Source organism: Notolepis coatsorum (assembly GCF_963971535.1).
Source record: "Notolepis coatsorum genome assembly, chromosome: 7".
Classification (NCBI taxonomy): domain Eukaryota; kingdom Metazoa; phylum Chordata; class Actinopteri; order Aulopiformes; family Paralepididae; genus Notolepis; species Notolepis coatsorum.
In genome coordinates, this window is record NC_140171.1 from 106,578,096 (window position 1) to 106,596,117 (window position 18,022).

The window sequence follows — 18,022 nt, forward strand, 5'->3', positions numbered from 1 at the left end:
GTTATTACTGGGGTATCTAAAACATCACAATGTAGATCAGGGTTATTCACTGAAGCCATAATGACTCTGATCAGAACCACGGGCTCATGACGAGCGCACACAATAGGCATTGTAGAGCGCAGAGTTGGCGTGCTGAAATTCATTTAATTTCAGTCATTACAGTGCTTAATGTCGGGTCATCTCTTGTCATTTATTTCTGTCAATGTGCTGGTTCTGTAGCAGGACTGGGTCAGTCAACATCCTTGGCTCCCGGCGCACCGAAGATTATACGTTCAAGTTGTTGGTCGGACCTCAGTGATCAATCTCGCTCTCAGTGAAGTCTCAGAGTTTGCTTGGGTTAGTCCACATTTCCACATTTCATGGGGGTGTTCCATTACGTATATGGTTAATCGGGGCGGTTCTGGTATGCAAATACGTGAAAGTGTGCACGAGCCTCGGCGTAGGACCAAGGTGATATTTATCATGACAGGTGTGCGTAGGACCTGTGTACGCACGTGTGATGAATCCCGTTTTTTTTGTGCGTGCACACATTCTAAATTCTGTGCTTAAGTATGGAAATAGAACATTTTCTACGTCACGTTGATGAATGAGGGCCCAGGTCTTTTAATGTCTGCAGCAAACTGCTGCAGATGTTCTACCAGTCTGTGGTTGCTGGTGCCCTCTTCTTCGCTGTGATATGCTGGGGGGGCAACACCAACACAGACAAAATAAACAAACTGGTCAAAAAAGCAAGCTCTGTGGTGGGAGCGGACCTGGACAGTCTGAATCACATTTTTTTTTCTCTTTTTTTTCTACCTTAAACAGATCTTTTTTAGATCCAAGTTTTAATACTCTTATCAACATGCGAGTCAACAAATGCTTGCTTTATGCAGCCATTTAACACAAAAGGATGACCCTCATGCATTGCAAATTTGCATAAAATTCAAAACAGAGTGATGCACAAAATAACTTAAAATAAAATAATAATTTAAAACAATGAATAAAGTGTGCATGAAATAATAGGGGAAATAAAACGTTAGGAACTTGTTACATTCACCCACACAAGGGCTGAGTAATCACACACCCCCCTCTCTCTCTCTCACACACTCTCCCAGATCTCTTTCTCTCTTGCCCCTTCCTCATCTCTCTCACCCCCCCTCTCTCTATATATCTCACACACACACACACACACACACACACACACACACACACACACACACACACAAACACACACACACACACACACACACACACACACAGGGCCGGACTGGGGAAATAATTCATACCGGGAGATATAGCGCGAAATATAGCCCCAGTCAGGCCACTTTTTAAGCGGGGGTCTGGGGGTCCCCCACCAGGAAATCTTTTGTTACAAAGACTTAATTTCCTGCATTCTGGTGAATTTTAGTGCATGTGAATCACAAACTAATGAGCCAACAATTGCTTAGTACAATGTACTGTTATGGACCTCAAATAAAACTGTTGTGGCACTAGCAATGCTACTCTCTCCACCTTCAAAAAGAAAAAAGCAAGAGCACAACATATTTTTCTATTTACTATTATAATACAGTTAACCACTCTCTCCTGTAAGGGCCTTTCTTTTTCTTTGTTTTATCCCTCTCTCCTCCACCCTTTCTCTTTCTTCCACTGTCCATCTTGACATCAACGTTAATTGACTTTCGCTCTACTGTATCTCTCCCGAGTCCCTCACTACCTGGCTCATTGCCTGGCTGTTATTCTGCATCTGAGTGCCGTCTGCCATTCCATTCGCCGCCTCCGCTGTCAATCAGTTGTATCGCCTGGTCCTGCCTCCACCAATCACAAGCGGCAGCACGGCTCCATTGTGTGTGTGTGATCCGCCGGCCCGTGAGAGAGAGAGTCAGATAGTTCTCCAACTCTGTGGCAGACAGTGAAATCCTGGTTGTTCCCCACCCATCTAGGTTATCTAACTATCGCGCCGCGCCGCCGCCACAACTAGAAACAATCGCCTGACAAAAAAAAATAAAAAAATTATAATAATACATTTTTTTTTTTTTTTTTTTTTTTTTATATATATATATTTTTATCTGTGCAGGCCAGGCCACCGGGAAAACTCCCGGTGCTCCCGATGGCCAGTCCGGGCCTGCACACACACACACACACACACACACACACACACACACACACACACACACACACACACACACACACACACACACACACACACACACACACACACACACACACACACACTTCAGAAACAAACATAGTATCAATGAGAGCATCAATAATACACCTGAGTGATGTCTAGTTAAAAAAAATTAAATAAAAAAGAATTGGGCCTCCCCCCCCCCCCCAGTGCTGGGCCCTTGGAATCATCCTAAGCCCCCCCCTCCCCAGCTACGCCCCTGTGCACATAGATAAACAGAGTATAACTCTACACTGAAGGAAGGCTTTTGGATTCAAGAAACTAGCCATTGTTGTTGTATAATGCCATTGTATAATGTGAGCCAGCTATTATGCTGAAGAAAGGCCTGTGAACGCTTTGGCTCCCCCGTTACAGTAGTATTTGCACATTATAACAAATCCTTGTTGAAATAGTTTTAGTTCTTTGCATTTGGTATGGTTAATCTGAGATCTGAGATCACATTTAAAAAATGTAAATGATTAATTTTAATATGAATAGAATCTTGAATCTTGATTACTTTTATCTTTTCCTTTATCCTGTAGTTGGGTTATTGAACCTATAAGATATCTATATTAGAGCTATGTCATTGCATAAACCATATATATGGGAAAATCAAAATGGTACATGAAGGAATGTTGAAGTGTTTGATGCATTCAGAGGAGACACAGGCCTCTGTCCAACTGAGAAGCCACAGCCCAAAAGGAGGGGGCCGCCATAAGACCCCCCTGGGGCCACATACCAGCCCACACGAGGAGGAAGACAGGGGCGGACCAGCCCCCAGAAGACAAACCTGATTGGACCACTTTAAAATATTAGACTGCTATTATTGGCTGAGGCCAGAGTATATAAATGAGAACGCATTGTTAGAGAGACAGGCCAGAACCCCCTGGGGTCTGCGTCCTCCTGCTCTACTGATCCACCACTCCAGAGGCTATGCGGTTGCCATTATGTGAGTAGACCATGGAATCACTGTTTTGTTGTGATATAGTGTAAATGTATCTTAGACCAGGTTTAACTATGTGATGGCAAAGGTATAGTCTATTTTCATTGATGTTAACAATGACTGTTGTATGTACATGTTGGGGTTTGAGAATGCAAACCTTGTTGATCCTTTGTACAAGACAAACATGTTAATGTACTCTGATAATCCTTGTATGTGAAAAGCAACCTTTTAATTCACTCTGAGCCGCCGAGGCAAATACATTGGTTTGAACTATAGTTCTTCTCTTGCCTGGCCTAAACAGTTATTTTCTCTATCAGTAGAGAAAGACCATTTGAATTACTAAATGACCCTTCTTTCCTCCTTCCAGATAGCAATCTCTGTTGTACTGTAAAATAACCTTAGATATTCATTTAAGAATATACCACAATCACAATAAGAGAGATCTCTCTCACATCATCACATCATAAGAACAAAGCCACACGACTCTCTCTCGATGGAGAAGGCGGGGAGGGGGGGGGGGGTGTATTGCATTGGGCCACGGGTAAAGTAGTCCTGCATGTATCGTTAAAAAAACAGCTCCACGACTTTGAAGGTCTGTGGCTCAAAACAAGCTATTGTGGTATCATCGTTGTTAATAAGACATATATTGAAAAGTATCCGCCCAAATTGTACAAGGGATGGCTTATTTTGAAAGTATGAACATGTACTTTCATATCATCTAAAGAAAAGTTCCATAAGGCCTCAACAAGTAGCCAAAGTCCATTCCTGGTCACATATATAATTACAGGTAAGAACGATCTATAAATGTTTTGACCCCCTTGTTTTTTTACCTCTTTTGGGGAGGGGGTTGTCTTTCATATCGGCTATATGAAAGACAATTGATCTCTTCTCAATATTGAGGGCCCCTGCAACCCCACTAAATCTACACCTATGAATGCAACTGTTGCTTGGAGACGACTACAGCATCGCCAGCAATAACGAGAGAGTTAAATGTTAAATAATTATTTATTTAACCAGGAAAGTCACGTTGAGATTTTCATGTTAGACCTGGTCAAGACAAGTTGCAGCAAAGGAATACAAAAGTTGCACATAAATAAAAACAACAACAACAACAAACTCTGTACTTACAATCTGTTGTGGAAGGACAGCACATTCACTGAGAGACTTACACTGCATCAGGGTAAGACATTTTAAGTAATTTAGTAAAATCTTTAAACTGAGACTTGATTGCTGACCTGACCAGCTGACTTGATTAAGGGGAGTGTTTAAAGTGGCCATTTTGTTTCCTTAAGTGACCCATTAAAGGCTGCTTCCTGTTTAAAGACATCACTTGTGTACTGAGTGTGCTATCAAAGGCCTGTATCCTGCTTAAAAGCAGAACCTCAGCCTCTCCTGGAATCACTCTGTACTTACAATCTGTTGTGGAAGGACATGCACATTCACTGAGAGACTTACACTGCATCAGGGTAAGACATTTTAAGTAATTTAGTAAAATCTTTAAACTGAGACTTGATTGCTGACCTGACCAGCTGACTTGATTAAGGGGCGTGTTTAAAGCGGCCATTTTGTTTCCTTAATTGACCCATTAAAGGCTGCTTCCTGTTTAAAGACAGCACTTGTGTACTGAGTGTGCTATCAAAGGCCTGTATCCTGCTTAAAAGCAGAACTTCAGCCTCTCCTGGAATCACTCTGTACTTACAATATGTTGTGGAAGGACAGCACATTCACTGAGAGACTTACACTGCATCAGGGTAAGACATTAATTTAGTAAAAAAAAAAAAAAAATTATCCACTTTTTCCCCTTTCGATTTTTCTCCCATCCCAATTTCGCCTCGCCAATTCTCCCTTCAATTCTCCCCTCCCCTGTCTCGATCGTTGCTAGACTATGCCTCCCACTGGTCGGCTGCAGTGAGGACCAAGCCTTGCATCACGTGTCCCCTCCGGTACACGAGGAGGCAGCTGTCTCATATTTTCACCTGTACAGCGCGATCTCTCAGTGGCAAGGAGTAACGAGTGGGAGGCTCACGCTTCCCCCGCTACTTCCTGATTCTGCTGCACGGGTGCACCAACCGACCTGTAGGAGTTGCTGTCCACAACGTCCAATCCCCACCCACCAGCTTTCCCACCCCTAACACTGCCAATTGTGTTAGTATGAACGACCAGCCAAGCTGGTAGCAACGCAGAGAGCTGGGCTCGAACCCAGCATCTCCTGCGTTAGTGGCGAGCGCCTTGCCCACTGCGCCACTTAGCCGCCCAGTAAAATCTTTAAACTGAGACTTGATTGCTGACCTGACCAGCTGACTTGATTAAGGCGCGTGTTTAAAGCGGCTATTTTGTTCCCTTAAGTGACCCATTAAGGGCCAGGTGTTAGACAGTACTAATTAGTGATCGAGATTTAAAGGCTTGCTGGCTTAGCGTCAGCGAAGCGTCGAGAAAGCTAAGAGGGACAAAGAGGAGTTCTCCGCCGAGGGATCCACCGATCCACCTAGTGCTAAGTACACCATAATCCTATCTTTCACCCCACTCTGAAAAATGTTCCTTTCCCTCCCACTCTGCTATTTTTCTACTACCTCGCTTCCTCCCTACTACCTTCACCCGTCTCCATGCCACTCTTGACACCACAATGTGTCTCATACCTATATCCACAATCTGCTCCTCCAGAACAGATTCAAACCACCCACAGCAGTTTGCTAGCAACCCGGCTAATCTCGCCTACTCTCCTACAGCCACTAATACACCTGTCACAGTACGGGGAGGCTTATGGAATTGTCAATCAGCAGTCAAGAAAGCTGACTTCATTACTGCCTACGCCCATAGTCAAAATCTGCAGCTCCTGGCTCTAACTGAGACCTGGATAACCCCCAATAACTCATCAACACCTGCAGCATTATCTACAAACTATAACTTCACTCACACACCTCGACCTTCCAGACGGGGTGGAGGCATTGGCCTCATGTCATCTCCTTCATGGGCTACAAACTTAACACCACTCCCAGAACTGTCACTCTCCTCTCTCGAATATCATGCAGTATCTGTCTCTAATCCTTTCAATCTCACCATTGTTACACTCTATCGCCCTCCAGGTCCGCTCGATCACTTCACAGATGAGCTGGACATGCTTCTAAGCTCCTTACCGGAATATGGTACCCCTCTCCTTCTATTGGGCAACTTCAACCTGCCTGACTCATCTCAGTTGGTCCCAGTGGTCTCCCTCCTACAATTGTTTTACCTGACTCCCACTGCCATGCCTCCCACCCACAAAGCAGGCAACTCCTTGGATCTCATATTTTCCCGTAACTCCAGCATCATTAACACCACGGTAACTCCCCTACATGTATCTGACCATTCCTTCATATCCTTCTCACTAATTCTCATGCTTAACCAAAAGGTCTTCACCCGAACTCAAACCGTCTCACTCAGACGCAACCTGCCCTCCCTATCCCCCTCCACCCTCTCCTCTGACATACTATCCGCTCTACCTTTGAGTGACACATTCTCTGCTCTCCCCACAGAGATGGCAACCTCCACCCTCCTCTCAGCCCTTGCAACCTCCTTCGACAAGCTCTGTCCCCTCGTTGAGAAACCTGCCCGCCGTTCCCCACCCAGTCCATGGCTGACGGATGCAGTGAGAGAACAAAGACAGGTCCTGAGAGCGGCTGAGAGGAAGTATAGAAAGTCACGCCTCACTGCTGACATCAACGCATATCACAACCTCGTGTTAACACTTTGAGTGCCACGCCGGGTTTTCCTTTTTACCCCCTTGATGCCACGGTCCACTTCAATGTTAACGTTAATATCGCCTAATCTATGTTTTAAATTATGGCTATGTGTCTAATCTGCCCGTCGCTTATCAAAGACTATTTTCCAGTCAGTGCTGTCAAGGCAGATTGGTTTTTTATCGCTTCATTTCCGTTTCAGAGTATTTTGAAAAGCACCCGTTTTGAAATAAAAAACAGTTCATTCTAGACCATTCTGTGATAATCGTCTTTTACTGGAATATTCCTGAAAGTTGATATTCGTCGGCCTATTTATGAATCATTTTCAAATAAACGCTAGGTGATCAATATTATACGTGCACGCAAGCACATTTGCGCCGCGCACGGATAATCGCCGTTTTCATTTCCTCTTGGACTTTTACAGTCAAACCGATAGAGCCCATTTCACAAAACAGCCTATATCTTCATAAAGATTTGTCTGATTATCCTAACACTGATAACATAGATTCCTTACCTGACATCAGATGGTATCCAACTGGTATATTCCAATTCCTGATCACCATTTGAAAAAATCGATAAGTGTATGGATCCAACGTGATACAGTAGTACACATGATTCCGCAGGTCTCAGAGGCTCCAGAATCTCAGTGGACTGGAAAATGTGGAGTACCGGATTTTTTTCCACATCCATTTTCATTGAGTCCATTCCAAAATCCCTTATGTCATCTGGGAGACGATAGGGGGCGCTTTTTTCCACATATGATCGCCGGCGGTGCTCGGGTATACTCGGGTAGGCTCGCGTGATGCAATATGATTTCAGATCGCTAAAAAATAAATAAAAAATTCAGAGAAATCTCGTGAGTGGCTTTCAACATAACTATTGGAAACCCGAGATATCTCGTGTGTGGCAGTTAAAGTGTTAACATTCTCCAAAACCATTACTAATGCCAAAGCTTCTTTCTTTCACCATAGGATCGAGGCCTCTGCCAAGAATCTTCGCAAACTGCATGCTACCATGTCCTCCCTCCTCACTCCCCCCCCCACCCCCTCCTCCCTCATCTTTCTCTGCCGAAGACTTCGCAATCTTCTTTGAGGAAAAAGTGGAGAACATCCGCAGCTCTTTCTCCCAACCCCCACCCATTCCAAATACTGAATCGAGAACCTCATCCTTCACTCTGTCATCTTTCTCTCCCATTACAGAAGCCGAGACCCTGACACTGGTAACGTCGAACCGTCCGACTACATGCCAGCTGGACCAGCTACCCTCCCCACTCCTCCAGTCCATAGCACCGGACATCCTCCCATTCCTAACTGCAACCATAAACTCCTCACTCAACTCGGGGGTGGTCCCCACCTCCCTAAAACAAGCCAGAGTCACACCGCTCATAAAAAAAAAAAACCCTGAACCCCACCGTCATAGGCAACTATCGTCCCGTCTCTCTTCTCTCCTTCCTTTCTAAAACACTTGCTGTATCCAACCAACTTACTGCTTATCTCTTACAGAATGACCTCCTAGACCCTAATCAGTCTGGCTTCCGGACTGGCCACTCCACAGAAACGGCCCTCATTTTGGTCACAGAGGCACAAAAGCGAAGGGCCTCTCCTTTGTCCTGATTCTCCTAGATCTATCTGCAGCCTTCGACACAGTCAACCATCAGATCCTCCTCGCGGCCCTCGCAGCAATGGGAGTGGTTGGCTCTGCGCTGACATGGCTGACATCATACCTCAATGACCGCTCCTACCAAGTGTCATGGAGAGGGACCCTGTCGGCCACCCGCCCCCTGCGGAAAGGTGTCCCCCAGGGCTCGGTCCTAGGACCCCTTCTCTTCTCCCTCTACACTAAATCACTGGGTAACATTATCACATCTCATGGCTTCTCGTATCATTGTTATGCCGATGGTACTCAACTCTTCCTCTCCTTCCCTCCCTCAGATATCCACGTCTCTGAGCGGATCTCGGCCTGTCTGTCCGACATCTCTGCCTGGATGACGACCAACCACCTCAAACTGAACCTAAGCAAAACAGAACTGCTCCACCTGCCGGCCAAATCCTCCCCCCTGACAACCTTTCCATCACAGTCGAGAATTCAGCTGTGACCACGTCCCCGACCGCCAAGAACCTTGGTGTTGTCCTCGACGACCAGTTGAACTTCTCTGCTCACATCGCAGCGACAACCAGAACCTGCCGATTCCTCCTGAGCAACGTCAGAAGGATCCGCCCCTTCCTGACAAAAGAAGCCACCCAACTCCTCGTCCAATCAACAGTCATCTCCCGCCTCGACTACTGCAACGCACTGCTCGCTGGCCTCCCGGCCACTGCCACCAAGCCTCTTCAACTCATTCAGAACGCAGCGGCCCGCCTGATCTCAAACCTACCGAAGTCGGCCCATGTCACCCCACTTCTTAGGGACCTGCACTGGCTCAGTCAAATGCAGCCAATATGCCCTACACAATCAGAGAGAGAGAGAGATAGAGATAGAGATAGAGAGAGAGAGAGAGAGAGAGAGAGAGAGAGAGAGAGAGAGAGAGAGAGAGAGAGAGAGAGAGAGAGAGAGAGAGAGAGAGAGAGAGAGAGAGAGAGAGCGAGCGAGAGCGGAGAGAGAGAGAGAGAGAGAGAGAGACAGAGAGAGAGAGAGAGACAGAGAGAGAGAGAGAGAGAGAGAGAGAGAGAGAGAGAGAGAGAGAGAGAGAGAGAGAGAGAGAGAGAGAGAGAGAGAGAGAGAAAGAGAGAACGAGAGAACGAGAGAGAGAGAGATATCGCAACTATACCTTGTTAAGTTGAAACGCACAGTGGTCCAGCAGGCAGAAGGGCTTGATAAAGTATATCCACTCCACTGTCCAGACTGTGTTGATGTCCATTGTCCATCCATGTCCGGCACACTGCATCCATATATAGCTTGTTGTTAGCCAACAAGAGTGTGAGTGAAGAGCTGTGTCTTTGTCCATTTCCGCGTCAAACAGCCTGCAAACTACCTGGTGTTCTTTCGCCATGCTCTAAGACAAACTCTAACCTTAACCAACTTTGAAAGAGTGCCTAAGCTTAACCGTCAAAAGAACTTGCCGTCACGCTCTAAGACAAATAGCTGCATCACAACCTATGATCACAACAACACAAGTTACACAACAGAACAGCTACAATCGTCGGCCAATCAGAGAGCGTCTCCGCGAAATGCGGCTACGGAAAAAATAAATGGCGTCGGCCAATCAAGTTCAAGTTTCAAGTTTCTTTAATAGTTGTCATACAGAAGTACAGAATACTTTTATACAAAATGCTTCTTACTGTTGCGCTCCAGAGACTGTGCAAGACAAGATAAGTATGAAATAAAATAACATAGTAAAATTAGAAGTAAAAAAAAATGAGGTCACAGTGTTCAGTTTAGACATATGTACAATGTTCGATGCAGAATAGACGTAGTTACCATACAATATACAATACTGTGCAGTGTACTAATATACAATACTATATAGTGCAAGGCAGAAATGGAGAAATGGGACGAGGTGCAATTTAGGTACAATTCACAGTAGGTGTACGAGTTGTAGTGCAAATCCTTTATCAATAAATATAAAGTGTAAGTGTGTTTGTGTGATCTAAAGTGTGGAGAGTGGGTGCTGCAGTGTGTTGTTTGTTTGAGTGAGTGTGGGTGTGTGTGCTGTGTGCATTTGATGGTTGTTGCATAGTGATTATTGTTCGTTTAGCAGCCTGATGGCCTGGGGATAGAAGCTTCTTCTGAGTCTTTCTGTGCTCGCCTTAAGACTCCGGTATCGCTTGCCTGACCGCAGCAGTTCAAAGAGGCAGTTGTTCGGGTGGCTCGAGTCCTTAATAATTCTCTTAGCCTTCCCCTTGCACCGCTTGTTGTAAATGTTCTGGAGGGTGGGAAGCCCCCCTCCTATTGTGCATTCGGCTGAACGTGTCACTCTTTGTAGTCTGCTACGGTCTTGTGCAGTGCTATTCCCAAACCAGGAGGTGATGTTGCCGGTCAGGATGCTCTCTATTGTACATGAGTAGAAGTTCCTAAGGATCTTCTGACTGACTTGGAACTTCCTTAGGCGCCTGAGGAAGTAGAGGCGTTGTCGTGCCTTCTTCACAACACTGTCAATGTGTGTGGTCCATGTCAAGTCCTCGGATATGTGGTGCCCCGTCGATGCTGAGGGGGCTGTAGTCCTTGACCCCCGACCTCCTGAAGTCCACAATCATCTCTTTTGTTTTGCTGACGTTCAGGGAGAGGCAGTTCTCCTGACACCACTGTGACAGGTTCTCTACCTCTTCCAGGTAGGCCCTTTCGTCGTTGGCAGAGATCAGGCCCACCACTACTGTGTCATCAGCAAATTTGATGATGGTGTTGTTGTTCCGCTGTGCTACGCAGTCATGTGTGTACAGGGAGTAGAGGAGGGGGCTCAGAACACAGCCCTGGGGGGCCCCTATGTTGAGCGTGATGGATGAGGAGGTGCAGTTGCCGGCTCTTACCACCTGGGGTCTGCCCGTCAGGAAGTCCAAGACCCACTGGCAGAGGTCATAGTTCAAGCCCAGGTCCCTGAGCTTGGCTATGAGTTTGGAGGGGACTATGGTATTGAATGCTGAGCTGTAGTCGATGAACAGCATTCTCACATAGTTCCCCTGCCTCTTGTCCAGGTGTGATGCTGCTGTGTGCAGCACATGGGCTATGGCATCCTCCGTGGACCTGTTGGGGCGATATGCAAATTGCAGAGGGTCCAGGTTGATGGGGAGGGAGGAACAGATGTAGCCCTTCACTAGCTTCTCAAAGCACTTCATGGCTATGGAGGTGAGGGCTACAGGGCGGTAGTCGTTGAGGCAATCGGGCGTAGATTTTTTGGGTACAGGGATGATGGTGGACTTCTTCAGACAGGTGGGGATGACAGCCTGTTCCAAGGACAGGTTGAAGATGTCAGTGAATACCGGGGCCAGTTGGTCGGCACAGACTTTTAGGACGCGGCCGGGGATGCCGTCCGGTCCTGCTGCCTTCCTGATATTCACTTTTTTAAAGATCCGTCTCACCTCATGCTCTGTTACCCTGAACACTGAGTCTCCATCAGCAGACCCCCCCCCCCATTGCCGTGGTTTGTAGGCTGGTGTTGTTATTCACAGCCTCAAACCTCGCATAGAAGGAATTGAGATCATTTGCTAAGGAGATGTCACTGTTCAGTTTGAGGGGGGTGCCTTTGTAGTCTGTCATTGTTCTGAGGCCCTGCCACATGCCTCTAGAGTCAGCCTGTTCAAACTGAAGTTCAACTTTATCCCTGTAACGCCGTTTTGCCTCTATTACTGCTCTCCTGACGTTGTATCTTGCCATCTTGTGTTCTTCCATGTTGCCTGTCACCAGCCCGGTGTTGTATGCTGATGTGCGCACTTTCAGAGCCTCACGGACGGATTTGTCTACCCAGGGCTTTTGATTTGGGTAGATTTTAATTTTGGTGGAGGGGATTGTTTCTTCTACCAGAGTACAGACATAGTCAATCACCGTTTCGGTGTATTCGTTAATATTGGCTGTGTTATCACGGAATACACTCCAGTCTGTGCATCCAAGTGCAGCTTGGAGTGACTCCTCTGACGTCACGGCCCAACGCTTAACCTCTCGCGAGACCACCGGCGTTCGCTTGAGACTTTGTTTGTACTTTGGCAAAAGGAAGATGGCGGCGTGATCGCTTTTACCGAATGGACTAAGAGCCTGTGACTTGTACCCATTCTTAAATTGCGAGTATACATGGTCTAATATGTTCTCGCCTCTGGTGGGACAGGTCACATGCTGATAGAAATTCGGCAACACCTTTTTAAGACGCGCGCTGTTGAAATCACCCAGAACCAAAATGGCAGCGTCAACATTAGCTGTCTGGAGTTTGTTTACCTCGTCATGAAGTTTTGAAAGTGCGACCCCAGTGTTCGCGTGTGGTGGAATGTACACTCCGATGAGGATGATGGACGTTAACTCTCTTGGGAGGAAGAAGGGTCGACATTTTATCGTGATCGTAAAACTCCAGGTCTGGGGAGCAGTGGTTAGACAGTTCCTTTGTGTTGCCTAAATCGCACCACTCCTTGTTTATCATGAAGGCAATGCCGCCTCCTTTCTTCTTTAGTGACTCTTCTGCCGTCCGGTCCTTGCGGAGAACGAAGAAGTGGTCTGCCGGTTCTATTGCGTGATTCGGGACATCTGGACTCAGCCAAGTTTCTGTGAAACAGAGGACGTTACAATCCCGAATGTCCCTCTGGAATTGGATCCGTGCTCTGATGTCGTCCAGTTTGTTTCCTATCGATTGCACATTGGCCAACAATATGCTGGGCAATGTGGTTCTGTGTCGTTTGGACCTCAGTCTGTTTCGGACCCCGGCTCTCTTTCCACGTCTTCGCGGCGGCTTCTCCTGGTCTTGGCCATGGCCATAACAAAGGATCTCGGCGGGCCATTTCTGCTGTTCAGCGATCCGATCCAGAGAGCAATCCAATCGGTAAGTTTTCCTTAATCCAATGTCAATGATTGACTGACGGTCATACACATATAATGCACCAACAGTTGGTGCAAATAAAACTCCTAATACTATAAAAAAAACTATCAGAGAGCGTCTCTGCGAAATGCGGCTACGGAAATTGCTAAGGCTGCTTGCCTAGACCGCTTCAAATCGCGCCCGGCTTCCATCATAAACATCATATTTCAACGCACAGCGCGTTACGCACTGATTGGCTGCGACGGATACAGCGATGAAACAGTGACGCGCACTCAGAGCGCTATTGCGTCTAGCCCGGGCCGAGAGAAATACGGCTAGGAGAAATGCGGCTATGCGACAGTGAGTCACTTCCTGTTCAGGAAAACGATTATTTTTATTTGATATATTAACGTTATATTGTGCATTGGAAACACAAACATACTTAAAATGAGTAAATATTATTCATTTTAAACATGTTTATATTATTTATAGGGCTATAAAACAAAAAACAAAACAAAAAATGTCTTGTTCTTCTCTCTTTTAACCAGGGGGGGCGGCGCCCGAGCGCCCCTAGTGGCGAGCCGCCACTGCAGTAGACTAAAGATGCCTATTGGTTGGAAAGGCTATGTCTTGTGTTGTTTGCCTACTGTAAACTGCCGATATATTTTCTATGGAAAGGCTATAGGTATATATTTTAAGTCTATTTTTGTTACTGAAAGCTGTGATGATGTCTGTTGACAGGAAATGCTTACACTGTAAATAAAACTCTACTTTAAGTGTAACTGCCATACAAATACAGTAAATTACTTTTGATCAAAATATTAACCATTAAATAAAGGTTGTATATTGATTTAATAAGAACTTATATATATTTTTATTATTATTATTCCATTGTTTAATTGTCTTGAATGTTAAATTACATTGAATTATACAGTATGTAAAAACACCAACAATAAACACATTCTTCTGTAAATAAATAGCTTTTCCACTTTACTTTAATTTGGGTATTTTCCTGTAATTTTACAGTAAGTATTTGGCAACCATTGCTGCCAGACATTACAGTTTTTATTTTTTTTACCGTTTTCTTTTACAGTGTATATTTTGTAAGTTGACTTGTTTGGCTACTGCAAAGTGTAGGTATTTCCTAATTTAATTTTGAATCATTCACATGCTTTAAATTTTTTAAATGTATACTTGTTATGGACATAGTCTAAAGCAGCGCTTCCCAAACTCTGGGTTGCGACCCAAAATGGGTCGCGGACCTGTTTTTATTGGGTCGCCAATAATAAAAAAAATTATAATAAAAAATATATATATATATATATTTTTTTTATAAAAAAGCTGTAGATGTGTTGATTCAGTTTGGCACCACATACTTATGTGAATCTGGGTTTTCTACTCTAGCATACCTGAAAAACAAATACAGAAACAGACTAAATGACCTCAGAATAGCACTTTAAAAAACCAAGCCCAGAATAGATCTCCTGGTTGAAAACTTCAACCAGCCACATACCTCTCATTAGATTTCATTGTGCCATAGATGAAATAGTATACCCCTTCTAGCATGACGTCAGGTCAGTAGAATTTTAAAATAAGTCATTACAAATTAATCAGAATGTTGGGGTTTAAGGTTGAGGGACTGAGGGAGGGGGTAAGAAATGGAGAGTTGAAAAAGGGGTGAGAAATAGAAAGGAGAGTAGAACATGTTTGTTCATTTAAAAGTGTTACAAAATTGTATGTACATATGTTATGAGGTGGTGAGCAACTTAACATTACACTCTGATTATTGCTGTGATGTACTTCTATAATTAAATAAATACATTTCATATACATTTGAAATTCATGGTTTGTTGTGTTCTTTATCAGTAGTTTATAAATGTATGTTATGGCAATTCATGATGTATTTTTGTAAGTTTGGGTCCCGGGGAAACACCAACTTTCTCTTTTGGGTCTCGAGCTGAAAAAGTTTGGGAACCCCTGGTCTAAAGTAACACAAATAATGAAAACCCTGTAAAACACTGATATGTCAGGAAATGTTTGATACTGAATAAATATGATCTGTTCTGCTCTTTCTCATACTCTCTCTCTCTCTCTTTCTCTTGGGTGCGTACTGCGTAGCCTACTGTGTCATGTGTTTGATTAATATCACTCAACCCATATCACTCATATACAGCACATTATGTGCATTAAGGAATGGCCATACCTGTGCTGTGGGGGTGTAGGCCTGGGGGAACATGGGGCTGAGGGAACATAGGGCCTAATCTTGATGGGAGGAACATCTGCTCTTTCTCTCCCTCTTTCTTTTGGGTGCCTATACTTAGTACTGCATAGTCTACTGTGTCTGCGTCACTCAACCCATATCACTCATGTACAGCACATTATGTGCATTAGGTAATGGCCATACCTGCTGTGGGGAAGTAGGCCTGAGGGAACATAGGGCCTAATCTTGATGGGAGGAACATTTATTAGAAATGGGGGAACATAAGGCTGTGGGGACATAGGGATGACCCCCTTTGACTTACCATGGTGGTGTGTTGGTCTTGACTTACCATGGTGGTGCAATTCATTTCTGGCAATTTCATTCAATGATTTTGTCTTTACCAGCCAAGAGCTCCCCTCCACTAAACAAGCCGGAGCATCGTGGCTTGCGCATGGTGATAGACAAGGCTGTGTGTGTAGCAACATGTGCAAGTCTTGTGGCTAACTAAAATGGGGTCAACACTATGTTCCCACAGCCCAATGATCCCACAGCCCTATGCTCCCACATTTCTAAGATTTTTCTAAACATTAGGTCCTATGTTCCCACAGCCCTATGTTCCCACATTTCTAAGATTTTTCTGAACATTATGTCCTATGTTCCCACATTTCTTTTGATTTAAACTTTTTTTTATTGCATTTTCCATTATTCATACAATCTTTTTACATGTTTTCCACATCATATGATACAAAAACAAAACTATACGGATTATTCATACCATCTTTTTATATGTTTTCTACATCACATCATTGTGATTCAAAACTAAAAGGGTAGGAAAACCAACCTGGAAAACAAAACAAAAAAACATATATATATCATATGAAATAATAATAAATAACAAAAAAAAAAAAAAAAAAAACGAAAAAAAAATAGAAAAAAATAGACACAGAAAGTTACAGTCTAGCACATCCCTCACCCTGATCATGTAATCAGTTGTTACATGTTACGGTTATCCATGGCCTATCTACTACTGTATAATTATTAAATGTACAGAGATTATACGTCGGACCTAAGATATCCTGACTTTTATTTACCTATCTTTCTCAGATATGGACCCCAGGTCTTTTTGAACATATTGTGGCAATTCCAGGTGTAGGGGTGGCAGAATAAACAACACACAGACAGGTTGCAGTTCCCAAAATCATACTCTTTATTTCCTATTAAATAATAATCGCTTGCTGGCATTAAACTGTCGGCCGGGCGGCGTCTCCGCTCTGTGGCCTCTCGCCTTGCGCTGCTACGGGGGACTGAGAGGGGGCTCCTCGGCTCCATTAAGTCCCCCCTCCTCAACAGGCGCACCGCGCCGTGATTCGATAATCACTCCTGATGATTTTCTAGCGACAGGTGCGTCCGGAAGCGGACGCCCCCAAATGGGCAGCGCCCAGCCATTGGGTCGCTACGTAACGTCCATCAATCACCAAGCCCAGGGGTGGCTTGGGGTTGCCACAATATGTACACTATTATTAATTTTGTGTATAAGTTGCTCAAAAGAGGCTAATCTAGCAATCTCATCATTCCACTCTCTAAAGCTGATTTTCTTTGTTAATTTCCAATGTCTCAATACTATCCTACGTCCTGTTATGAGGGCCAGCCTTATCCAAGAGCATACATACGAGGATAGTTCAGTCTCCACCGGCAATATGCCCAATATACATAATGCAGGCCCTTTTATGAACCTCGTTTCCAATATGTAGTTGATATATTTAATAATAGCTGACCAGAAGTCCTGAACCATCTCACATTCATATAGCATGTGAACCAATGTACCTCTATTTTTATTACACCTCCAACATATATCATCTCCCCTAAGACCCAGTCTTGACATCTTCGATGGAGTCCAGTAACTCCTATTTATTATCTTGAATCTAATTAAACGTGTCTGCATGTCTCGGGCTATAGAGTACCATGACTGTACTGTTGTTTTCCAGATCTCTCTAGGTATGGGCGTTCCACAATCCTTTTCCATGTTATCCTGGCCGCCTCATAATTTGGGAGTTTGTGTTTTCTAAGCATGTCATAGAACCTAGACGTTCCCCCTGGGCGCTTCCCGTTAACTCTCCATAATTCCTGAATATCAGTAATAGGGGCAATATTTTTCTTCCTATTTGCTGTCGTAATACAGCTCCTTATTTGTAAAGATTTCCAGAAATCTGTCCTGGGTAAGTTATATTTAAACATTAACTGCTCAAAGGAACGTAGGTGTATACCATCAAACAAGTCTTCTACTAACATTACCCATGCCCCCGCCCAGTCTTCCCATATTACAGCCTTTTTACCCATTTTAAATGATTTATTATACCAAATTGAAGATCCTTTTGTATAGTAGGGGTCCATGCTACATATCTGGTGAGCCCTTTTCCAACTCTCTCTAGCAAATGTCAGTACTGGATCTCTATGAGGAACTTCCCCTCTCATCTGGGATAGGAAGGCTTGCACTGATAATGGTTCTACTAGCTCTTTCTCTATCGCTATCCAAGCAGGTGCCCGGATCTCAGATAGGTTGACCTTGGACAGTTGGCTTAGTGAAGAG